Raw genomic sequence first — 12,618 nt, 5'->3', positions numbered from 1 at the left:
GGTATGAGAGGTGGCTGCAACATACGCGTGCATCTGAAGAGGACAACGGCCCGCAACTGGGACAAAGGCGTGAAAGCTGCGTCACACACAAAGATAGAGAGGGGGGGGGGGGGGGGGGAAGAGAAATAGCGGTGATTGTGAAAGGCAGTGTGCGGAGCTCTACGGGCGGAACGCGTTCGCGGCCGGCGGCTGGCCACCACAAAAGCCCAGCTAAACGTTTCATTGACCCAATTTCGTTGCCAAAAGTGTCCCGCGCACAACAAACGGATCGGACGAGGCAAGCTCACAAAAATACACTGCGCCTAGAGCCTAGTATCAGTTGCCCCTTCATCGATGATTCCGGCTCAACCCTCTGTATTTATTTTCTCAGTGCCTGCAGCCCCATCTACACTTTCTAAATCTTGCGAAAATGGCACTGAAAGATAGCAACACGGAAAAACATTACCCAAACTTGCCTGGTTACAAAAACAAATGAGAGACTGACTCCGCCAACCAACAAGCATCGTGTAATGCCGACCTAAATTTAGGACTGAACCAGCGAAATTTCCGAGGTAGTCGGTTTTGAACATGAGTCAATTCAATTTTAGAATTAGGAAAAGTCAATTTTCGAGGTGGGCCCAATCAAATCGTGACTTTCCCAAACTCAACTTTCGCACTGGGCAAAATCAATTTTCAGGGTGGGCGAGCTAAATTTCGGAGGTGGGCCAAGTACAGTTTTTGAGTGTCTCAAGGAAGCGTCGAGAACGCCCAATAGCCAAATCTTGGGAATGGGCCAAGCCAATACCGGAGCCCGAACAGATTTATCAATGCTCGGATTCGGCCAAGGTCATTTCAAGGTCAAAATTCGCGTGGCCCGTGACATTTGCTAGATATGCCCAATAGACTAGTATATGACTGGCATCGTTACCCTGCAAGGCCATCCCGAAAACTTATCTCTGTTTGGTCCATTACCATACAAACCCATTCGATCCTTTAGCGAATCTGGCTGACATCGCCGAAATCACTGAGGGTGAGCCAGAAGCGCCTTCGCTCTAAAATTATAGCGACCGCGCTGACCTGTTCGTACGCTAGCGGATGAGCAACCGTGGACGCATAAAACGGCGGAAAAGGAAGGTATCCGCGCTTGAGGAGCACGACTCTTCTACTGCAGCGATCAGCGCAATCGTGAAGCCGTCAGCTTGCGTACAAGAGTGAATTCTGCATTTACTCTTCTCCAGTAATGTCTTGTTTGCTGCTCGCTTAAACAGTCTTTTAATTTATGCCCCCGAACTTATACCAAACATGCTCATTAGCATACGGTCGTAAGCTACCTCATTACACGTGAGACCACCCGGCGAAAGAATTAAGTCCTGCTCTAGCCCTACGAATGTGCCTGCGTGGCCTTGGGGCAGCGCGTCCTATACTCGGGATCCAGGAGTCCTGGGCGGCTGGATGCCGATCTCACCCTCCTTCTCAGTAAACTCTGCTGTGTCATGTGGCCTTGTGAGGTCATAACCAGGCGACCAATCACCGCAAAGCCACGCCACCTGCCAACCATTGCCAGGGTGAGATGACAGTGATCATTCGCTGACAACGCCAAAGCAGGGTTTTTGGGAGGACGGGACATAGTGCTTTTTAAGGCGAAAGCCATTATTGCCTCATCGTTGTCGTCAGCAAGTGTCACGCTTCTGCGTAGCTCTGATTGGTCGAGACAGGATGACGTCATGGAGGTGTCGACCAATAATAGAGCACCACCACAGAATGCGCGAATGCGTGCTTTATACGGCCATACGACAATCAATACCCATACCAAATTAATGAATAATTAATCAGTAAGTACTAATGGGTAATTAACTACTAATTAATGTCTGAGTAATTATTAATTAGTGACAATACTATGCAATTAATTATTACTAATTGATGCTGCGCACGCGGTAATATCAACCACACAACAGTAAACGTAGAACTGCCAAGATACAAGGAGCGCGATCTCGTCGCTGCCAAGCAGAGTTCACTGAACAAATGCACTCGCAAAATGTGGGAGTTGTCGGTCGCTTTACGCGTAGCAGCATTCATCGCTACATGCGCAACAATCGCGTAGCAGAATGCAGTCTTTCATCACTTCAGTCGCCAAAGTGTCCTCGAATTATTTTTTTTCCACTCATTCTAAATAAGTAATCGCCGACTGAATGCGTACATTGTGTTCCCTTTCGTGCTGGCGCTGGCTGTACACCACACCAGGCGATGATTGTCCCGTTCATCAGAGCCGGCAGCAACCACGCTCCATCCACCGCTCCAGGACAAAAAGACCCATGTGTACGAGCCGCCCGACCCGACACCCCGTGGAACATGACTAAAGCTTATTTCCCTTATTACACACCCCTGTAAATAAAGACACCATATTGGATATCCGTACACCGCATTAGATTTACCATTCGAGTACATTTTCTTAACTTCTGTCAGCATATCACTTCGCGTAATTGTTAGCACGGCAACGCCTCGCTGCAAATATCTATCGTCCGTGTACCCAGACTGCCGAACACCTACCACACCGGGTTTCTTCATCATGTAAAATTTTACAAGCTCGTCACAGTAGCGTGCCTGTTGAGATCGACATTTATATACACGAAAGTCTTTTACCAGCGCGCTAATACACTTTACATCAGGTACGATCTGTCGGCGTGCACGGCATCGGGTGGACTGCGGGCCGCGAGGGCACCGCGCGTATAGAACGCGTGTTTGTGCTAAGTGTTCCATTCTGTCGTTACTGCGCTCTACAATCTATGTATGTATGTATGTATGTATGTATGTATGTATGTATGTATGTATGTATGTATGTATGTATGTATGTATGTATGTATGTATGTATGTATGTATGTACGTATGTATGCATGTATGTATGTATGTATGCATGTATGTATGTATGCATGCATGCATGCATGTATGTATGTTTGGTTGGTTGGTTTGTGGGGTTTAACGTCCCAAAGCAACCCAGATGTATGTATGTATGTATGTATGTATGTATGTATGTATGTATGTATGTATGTATGTATGTATGTATGTATATGTATGCGTGCGTGCGTGCGTGTGTGCATTACAATTCACTACAACTCGAACAGTGAGGTTAAGGATTATATATTAGCATTTATAAGCAGGCTAATATGCTGTCTTTACACGTGTTAACTAAATGCATCTGTTTAAGCACGACCGCTAGCAATTCACACTGCTTTTCCGTATACGAGAAAGAAGTAAAGATCGCAAAAGGATGACCGTGGTACCTTCCTGCTGACGGCATCTGTGAGTCGGAGAAATGCACACGATTTCATTTTCCTCCCTGGGAGCTGGCCCCAAACAGCTACATGACGCTTTCACACGCGGCAATATAGCTTTCCACACAAAATTTGCTATTCTGGCTGCAGAAGTCATGAAAGCTGTCCATGTGCTAGTGATACCTAATTCAACTGACAGAAGGAAAAAAAAAAAAATTACAGGGCGCACTTAAGTCTACTTACGTGTGGATATGCGAGAGCGATATGCTAGTTCCACACCTAGTTCCGTTATGAGCTCGTTCTGCGTATCGCTGCCTTTCCGACGGGTACAACTTTACTTTATATAGGTGTTCTTAATTAGCGCTTTTGGACAGAAGTCCGCGGAATTCATTGGATTTATACCGCTGAACCAATCAAGCGTCTCGTCTTATTTAAATTAATACTCGTGGCAGCTGCTTACAACGTTAATTCTCTCGTACCTATGTGCATGAATGGTATTTTCGCAGAGCGGCCGATGTAACGATCCTGCAGTCGCGCGTACGTTGGCCAATTGGTCGCATTCAACGTCACTGTTGGTCACTTTCCGATCTAGTACATTAGGCCTACGGCAGCTGGCTTCGAAATTGGACGTTATCATGTTACAGCACGCGATACATGAAATGTATACTGCACTTGCGAACTCGTTTTGGCAGCTGCCGCCGCAAGCCAGTGTCGGAACTGGCACTGCACGCTCACGTGACCGCCTGGCACCGCTGCAACGCTTTTCAGAACAAGTGCAGCCAGTGCAAGCCAAATCGAACCTTATATAGATGCACAGCTCAATTAGCCTGCGGCAGCAATGTTGCCGTACCTCTTTTTTTTTTTTTTTTTGAAGGAAAGCGCCGCGAACTCAGTCCACGACATTCTGCTGCACTTGAAAGAATCAGCTCAGCCTATTCGGTGAATCCAAGTGACGTTTTGGGACGCTGTTTCGGAGCGAGGCAGCACGGCCGAGTGAAGCGAACCGGGAGACCACCACTGACACGGGCAGCAGCAAGGCTTAAGAGTAAGTTTTTCCTTAGCGTTCCCTGGCTTTTGCCAGGGGACCACGAACGCATTTTACGCACGTTGGATTTTGCTCCAGTCCGCGACTCGTGTGACCGGTGCAGTGAAGACTCATCCTCCTTCGCATTGCGTCACCCGCGAATTAATCGAGCAATATGGCCCGCGAGCGCCCTTAGCTCCGCCCTTGTCGCGTATGCAGTTCGAGCTTGCCAGCCAGCACCTCATCGCGGGCAACCCCATATAAAGGAAATCGCGGCTCATCCCTTCTTCGGAGAGCACAGAACCTCGACACTGGAGTCCCAAAGGCCAGACGTCAAATCCAGTCAACTCGCTACCGAGTCGACTCACACAGAGGACCGTTACGACCGCCTCCACCGCGCGACATTGGCAAGCGGCATGCGAAGGCGTGTTGCATAGTTTCCACCACAACCGTGCAAGTATCGACATGTGGAACGGCGGACACGCGTGTCGAGAATGTCACTTTATATAGACGCCCAGAAGACAAGTCCACTTGCCTTTTGGCTCGGCTTGCAAACTGAGGCTCCTCCTCAACCCTTGTCCAGTGCTCTTTCATACTGTGTGACCATCTTGTTTATATCATTCTACTTGGTACAGACAGGATCTCCTCGAAAGAATTGCAACTCGAACCCTAACCTGGGTACTCCGTGACCGCGGGACTAGGTTGGGCATCGGCGATGGTAGCCTTGCTTATCACCGCCGCCAAGACAAGAACAGGCCCCGAGGCACGGCGAGAAAAACGGACGTAGCCCAGAAAGCGACCGAAGGGGTGTGGCGGTGCGGAGTGCCCCTCACGAAGACGTTGGAATTTGGCGCGAGCACCACCACTGGAGCGAACGGCGCTAGCGTCGACCTAGGGGGGCAAGTGGGATCACGTGACTCCTATTACTGCTGCTGAAGCAGACCCTCAATTGAATTTGTGCATTTTAAAAGTTGTTGTTGTTGTAATTGTTTGTTGGGTTTAACGTCCCAAAGCGACTCGGGCTGAGAGACGCCGTAGTGGAGGACTCCGGAAATTTCGACCACCTGGGGTTCTTTAACGTGCACTGACATCGCACAGCACACGGACGCCACTCCGTGTGCTGTGGTAACAGTCGCATTTATTTCTGTAGTTTAGGTTGATATAGAGTGCCAGCCTTGTACTTTTTTATCTTACATCGTTCTGAGGCTGCTGAAGTTTATATGAGCTGTTGCTACGGTACGTTACTGATCTGGACCCGGACGTAAGCGAGGGAAACCGGCGCAAACTCTCATAGCTACCCGAAACAAGCTCACAGAACCTTCCTTAATCAAAATTTTAATGGGCAAATCAGCGAGTGATCATTCTCATGATGTGCGCAGCAGACATTTCAGTGAGCGAGATTTCGTCCATAGAGTTGGCAATAAAAGTTCGGTGAGCGGTAGAAGAAACGGCGCGCGCGTTTTAATCTGCACTTATCACTTGTGAAGCTAACGATACTATTGCTGGAAGGATGAAAAAGATGCTGGCTTCTTCATGGAGCAGTGCCCCCCTAAAGAAAGCAGGGATCGTGCGAAGGCCAGAAAGTCTCAAGTTATTCTAAATGAACGTGCTGACACGGATGTTTTACTGAAGTCAACTAGAAGATTCTGTCGCCTCGAGCAGCGGCATACATGACGAGTTGTCTCAGGCAGCGTCTCCAGTACTGTAGTAATTTCAAGTGACAGAGTCCGTGAATAAGCGAAAAATAGAGCATTGCATGCATGTTGTGATGTGTTGATCGAGATATGCGTAAAAAAAAAAAAAAAAAAAAAAAAAAAAAAAAAAAAAAAAAACTACTGTGCGAGGGGAAAACAAATAGCCGCTCTAACCAAGAGTGCCAATGATGGTAGTCAGTAAGCAAGAATTCGCTGCGTGGAACGCACATCTTCACACTTGCTAAAAATTATTCAACGTCATCCCCACAGTCAAACTCGTTTGCTCTATTACGCTCAAGGGAGCAGGAGAAAGGTGAAGCAACCGCCGGTGCTATGCGAAGGCGCTCAGCATCTGTCAGGCTCCTCCTGTCAGTCTTCTGCTCTCGCAGAGGAATCCCGTTACCTGTGCACTGTCTGCTTACATCTGATTGATTGTGTGGTCGCTTCAGTTGTTTCTTTTTTTTTTTTTTGTTCATAACAGCAGAAATGTTGCTGCCGGTGCGCGTCGTTGTTAGAGTAAAGCTCGCCAACTTCGATAACTCTGATTTGGTGAAGTGCTTTTTTTGCCGAATAAATAGGTCTCACACCTCAAAATAAGCTTACACAGGCCCAGACCGAGGTGCATATTAAATAAATAAATGAACGTAATGCTAACGCGCAACTCAACTGCCTAGGAAAGTATCCTACAGCAGCAGTTCCACGTGCGTTACCCACTTACTTCGCTATGCGGGCGCTTCCGAGAGGTGGCGCCACGGTATGTCCTCGCGCACAATAACCGCGGGTGGGATAAACGTGGTTGGCCGTCCCATCTGGGCGACAGGGTGCCGCTAAGCTAGCCACAGCAGCGACAAGCCGCCGCCAAATGCCCTGTTGCTGCGCGTGCGGCGTCGAGGCGGAACAAAACGTGAGCACGTATCTTCAGCGATAACAGCAACAGCTCAAGTCCGCCACGCAGTATCAGTATTCTTCGCGAAATATAGTTACCATTTTGGCTAGCCGAAGTTCAGCCGAAAGGAGAGAAAAAGAGCAAGAGATTATAGACATAGAAACACTGCCTTCTGTTTTAAAGTGCTAACCATGATCGACCCTCCATTTCCCCCTGCGTCTAGCGCTAACAATATCGATGTGCAAAGAAAATCGCGACTGTACGATCTAAGGAGGCTATTCGGAGCGTCAGGTATCGCTGTAGAGCCGAGTCAAGGTCAGCGTACACACTTTTTCACTGCACAGGCTTCAAAACTCACAAACGCGACCAAGGTTTATCTATTATATAGTGGGTGCAGTCACACCAAAACGGACACCGGCGACCGAGCCTCGGGAGGGAAAGAAACCAATCTCCAGGTAAGGGTCGTCAGTCCAAGATCCACCTCGGCGCCCATTCATCTCGTTCAGCTTGCGCTGTTCGGTGACACACGGGGTCAGAAACGAATCCACAGGAGGTGGAAATGCACCACATCGGGATGCATCAAGTACATATATGCAGGTTGGACGGCAGAGGCCCCAGCGACGTCGGCCGAATTTCAAGTGAACTGGCCACAACGCTCCTGCAAGGATCGGTGCTGCCATGGAAGACGACACGCAGCCTGTAACCGACCTCGAATCGCCACACACCGGCCGCGGCAATCCGCCATTACGCAACGCCAAGAGGCTCCCTCCCACCATCGCTCGGCGGCGCCAAACCAACCCCACAGAGACTGGCGCCGGCTGCTGCCATATTTTTGCGGGACGAAGCGGGCGGCCGCTTTGGCCGCAAGGCCTGAACAGCGTCGCCAGGAATGAGCGCCGAGGGAAGGTCTGCAAGCAGCGTCTGCAAAGCAAGCCCAAGCGTTATACATCGCCAAGCGCTAATCACTGGTTCTGCCATATACGCCATCCTCCAGCGCAGCATCAAGAGAGAAACACTTTTCCGGCAGGTAGAAGAAAGTTCTTGAAACCACTGGGATTTCTCCTCCTTGACCTCCAAATCCCAGGCTACGGTTCGCAGTTTCACAGAGGCGTAGCTGAACACCGCAACCTCCCAGAGCGAAGTATTTTTGGAGTTGCGTCCTAGGCTTTAGCAATCGCTCAGTATGTGCGTAAAAATGTGTGCAAGGTTCCTCAATCACCCTTTTCCCACAACTTACTGACGAAAAACGCGTTCTTGTAAGTGTTACATTTACGTTACAGTGTGGACAGAAGCCGGGGCGCCGCAGCAAACTACGAGATGGAAACCGCAAATCCAGGCGACGCTGCCGGCGTCGCAGCTTGCCATTGCGCAAATTGCGAGACAAACAAGGGACGCAAGTCATGCGTCGTGAAAACAGGCACGATGCCACTGGGCCAAGCTTTACTAACATTTTTACCAGCACCTCGACAGTGGCCCTCGCTGCGAACTCGGCGCCGAACGGCCAAATGAGTAACTTCCGCTCAATGGCGGCGCCGCGTGGGACGGCCGCCATAGCCTAGCTTTCGCTCTCGTGTCGGCCGGGCCCCGAAGGGATGCCCTCAACTTCGTTCACGCGGCGCGCAGACACAAGGCGATCCCGTCTGCCGGGAGCGCATGCGCCGCCCGCTCTGGAACCGGCAAAACGGTTTCGCCGAAAGTCCGAGAAGAAACCCTGCTGCAGGCAAGGCGCGCGCGCGAGCGAGCGGTCCCTGTGCGGCACAGATCGCGATGAGGTCATGCATGCCTGCGTCCTTCAGCAGGCGGCGTTCGGGTCAACCACCGCGGCCGCCTCGTGCACGCTGCCGCGGACGCGACGAACGCAGCTTTCCTCACCGCAAGATGGCCGCCCGGCGGCCGAGAGAAAATAACCGAAAAACAGAACAGAAAAGACCACGTCGGCTACAAAAGCCGCTGCCGATCTTCACAGAGAGACCTTACCCCCCCCCCCCCCCCCCCCCTCCCAGGCACCTTACTCAACCCACACCCTGCGACTGCTCGGCACCCCCACCCCAACGGCAGCTGCCGCAGCCAAGTGGGGGCAGGTTGCCTACCAACTCGCATCCCCTCCTTCTTCGCCGCCCCAACAACGCTGCCGCCATATTGCGGGTCTGGAATGCGCAGCGAGCATAGCGTGACGTCGGACAAACTCATTTCATCAGTTTTCCTACTCCCCATGCACGAGTTTCGAATAACAGCGAGCGTTAATCGCGATTACCTTATCCCAGTTAGGTGCTCCCCTGGAAACAGGAAAGTAACCGCAGTCGGAGAGGTGCGCCATTAGCCCCTCGCCCTTCTGTCGTCGGGGCGTTTCGAGTGTTACCAGGCGCTTCACTTCTCCACGGTTGGACAACCATCAAACTCCAAACGAACTGACGTTCTACCATAGTGACGGATAGAAGTACGCATAAGGAGATCACAAGTATCCTGTTCTAAATATAGTATACAAAAAAGGCCCATTATTGAACGTGTATAACGACACAGCAACTGCTTGAATCCAGCATATATTTCTATGTCCCCTGTCTTTAATGCTGCCTCGCATGCGACCGCGTGAACAAACGATTAGTAAGCTTAGTTTCCATAACCTTGTTGCTCTGACCAGCAGCCTTGTTCTAATATAACCGATTGCAGTCACAAGGAACAGCAATGCTACTCGCCTCTACCGTATTTCACAAGTTGCCAATTAAAATTCCGCCAAACCGCCATACCTGTGTAAGCTAATCCGCGGAAAATATCGCGGACATTTAACGTCACCCAGAGCATTCCACACGGGACTGGACATCACGGACATTTCAGCCATTCGTCAGTCCGTGATGTCTAGTGTCTCCAGTGGAATGCGCAGTAATGAGCTTTCCCACAACCAAGCCCCATCGCGTGACCTCGCAGTAACAGCCCCCCAATTTTTAAATAAAATTAATCCCACTCATATTTGCGCCACGGGAAAAACCATGAACCAGCGTTCAACAAGTTGACCCGGGAATGGTCACAAAGGAGAGGGCGGGACAAGTGCTCACTGACAACCGAACGCATATTTCGCGAGCGGCGCGAGGTGTAACCTTTAGCTGTAAGCCTGTAACACCCTACTTGCAAGGAGGCGTTGCAAGACCAAGCGCGAGCGAAATCTCCTCGCGCGCACCTCGCGCGAGTAAGCAGGCAGGTGATGATGCACGAGGCCTCCGGGTTGAAACGCGACGCTGCAGCGCTATGGAGGAAACGGAAAAGTACCTGGGACGGCACACGTTCATCCGCCACTTATTCGTTCGCGAGCAGTATAACCCGCCATGATGTCCGCCCCTCCTCCCCGCGGTTCTCGACAGACTTGCTCGCCGCCTCGCACACCGGCCTCTTCCTTTCCCGCCAGCTTTTATTTTCCTCGCGCATTCGCCGTATGTCTTCTTCTCTTGCTTCGCTTTTTGTTCCCAACGCTTCCTTGCGCCGCCGACTAAATCGAGCCACACGAGAGAGGCTAGGAAACGATACACGAAAGAAACGGCAAAAGCGACACTTCTCAGAGGGGAGAACAAAGAGACGAAGGGGGAGGAGGCAAACTAGCCCGCAGCAGGAGCCCCAAGTGACGGCGGAGAAAGGCGTGACGTCACGAGCATATCGCTAGGCAACCGACATCACGTGCTGCGGACAGAGAAGCTCCGTCCGCTCTGCCTGCCGCAGCAGCAGCACCAACGGCAACAGCAGCGGCACACATGCGGCAGAGAAAAGGTATCGCTGAGGTCGAGAGGCTAGCCCTAGCCCCCCCCCCCCCCCCCAAAAAAAAAAAGTACGGGAGCGAACGGCAATGCCTCGGCCTAGGCCACTTTCCGTTGCGCAAGCAAGGTGACGCGAATAAACGCGCCTGGCTTCGCTTTGTCTACCGCACTCTTTCCCTCATATTGCTACTGGGTGCACTTCAACAAATTCACACAAGCGTTACAGCAAGCATAATAACCCCGCTGCCACAGCCCGTGTGAACGCGTATTTAGACGGCATATGGCACCAAAATAAACTTTAGCAAGCAGTCAGTCAAGGATCCGAAAAGAGGCCTTCAGAAACTCGCGTCATTCATAGTCAAAGCGAAGCCTTCGTTTCTTCTCACCAAAGCACTTTAGCCAACACGTTGTTGCTGCGAAGTCGTTATACAACGTTAAACACCAAGAACAGACACGCTCGCAAAAAAGAAAGAAAATGGCATACGTAAACTCGAACCCACTCTCGCAATTAAAAGAAGAAATAACGCTATCTTCCTTCCTAAACAACAGTGCAATTCTTTCATCTTACCTTATTTGACTTTCATTTCATCACGTTGGATAGCACTACGAACCGGGGCTTAAGATAACAAGTTCCTCGTACAGCTATTAAAGAGGTCAAGCAAACTAGACCGGCCACACATCCAAAGCCTTCCGAGGCATAAGCGCGTCATCAGCAGGAAATTAAGAACCTTGACTGCAAGAGGCCCTTAGGGTACCGAAAAAAAAAAAAAAAAAAAAAAAAAAAAAAAAAAAACTTAAGCTAAGAAATAAAGGTAAAAAAGGCGGTGCGCGAAATGGCGATATAAGCGACTCGAATCGGCATGAGCGACCGCGATACGATGGTGATAACCGCGCGAACGCTGATAAGACGCGCTGTTTTCGTAACGCCACTGAACTGATGCCGTACCACATTTCGCAAAATATTCTAAACGCTAATGAAATGCGGCAAAAAAATACCAAGAATTTGCTCTATATGTCGTCGTCACGTGCTCGCGGACCAGGCAACAATGAGAAGAAAAAAAAAAAAACCGTTAAGGGATAAAGGCAGCCGGGGGCGAACTGCTTCCGAACACGCGACGGTCACGATGCTCAGCCCCATAGCGGTAACAGGCGCCATGACAGGACGCCGCCCGCGGCACTGATAGATTACGACAGCTCGAGAGGCTTCGAAATGCCTACGACTGATTTCACTGCTCTCACTACGCGTGCGCATAGTTAGTGCGGCGGCCATGATGCCTGCTGCACGGCTGCTTTGAAGCGATTACAATACCCTTATCTAGCCATAATGTGGCTTACGGCCTCCTTTGAACAATGCTCCGTTAATGTCAACCCTACCGGCATCCTCTGCGGAGTCGCTGACGTAGTGAACACTTCGATCAAATCGGCGCATTTGCGGAAATAAGTAGCACGCTCTGGGGTGGCCCAGAATGGCGCAGGCGCGGCCATGCGTGTCTGCAAGCCCAGCTTTTGGCGAGGGATGCGTACCGAGCAAGCCAGGGCAACAGTGTGACTCGAGCAAAAATGAAGGGACGATCCCCACTGGCAGATAAAGATTTGCTGCTGCCCGAGATAAACTGGATAAACTCTAGCCCCGCTTTATCACCGGGAGGACGTCGCTGACACACATGGCGGAAGGCTCACGGCATCTTCGGAGAGTAAAAGGGCTTCCCAGTAGGGCAGGACAGCAAGAGCGCCACGGCACGTGACACTTTGGGCCCTGAAGACTGAAATATACACGCTCCCTGAGGTACCGAGATGGCCGTTTTTCTACAAGACAATCCCGTTTTAAAAGTAATATATTCAAAAAAGAAAAACGCCTCACAGGACGGTTACCCCTCTAGTTTGACTTCACAACTCACTGGGGTAAAAAATTAGTCATTCATCTATGCACAGGTGATGTCAAAAGTAAATGGAAGGCAGGCGACTCTCGAAAAAAAAAAAATACTTTGATCTAAAGCGTAATGGTTGAGATTTATTGATGTTATAT

At 50.4% G+C, this 12,618-nt stretch overlaps 1 protein-coding gene across 4 annotated transcripts in view; it reads right to left on the bottom strand.

Annotated features, from left to right (window-relative positions):
- The window catches only part of Tlk (Tousled-like kinase), a 137,229-nt gene that overhangs the window by 71,934 nt on the left and 52,677 nt on the right, over positions 1-12,618 (bottom strand). Inside the window, exon 1 of one of the 4 annotated variants that reach the window (XM_084595020.1) lies at positions 11,161-11,307. The exons of the other annotated variants lie outside the window; for them this stretch is intronic. The gene's annotated coding sequence lies outside the window, so the exon portion shown is untranslated. Of the gene's footprint in view, positions 1-11,160; positions 11,308-12,618 lie in introns of those variants that run through there. 4 annotated transcript variants of the gene reach the window in all.

Source organism: Amblyomma maculatum, chromosome 2, assembly GCF_055883805.1.
Source record: "Amblyomma maculatum isolate TAMU_Amacu chromosome 2, ASM5588380v1, whole genome shotgun sequence".
In the NCBI taxonomy this organism is placed as follows: Eukaryota; Metazoa; Arthropoda; class Arachnida; order Ixodida; family Ixodidae; genus Amblyomma; species Amblyomma maculatum.
The sequence above is the reverse complement of the archived record's forward strand: the minus strand, read 5'-3'. Positions and strand labels throughout refer to the sequence as shown.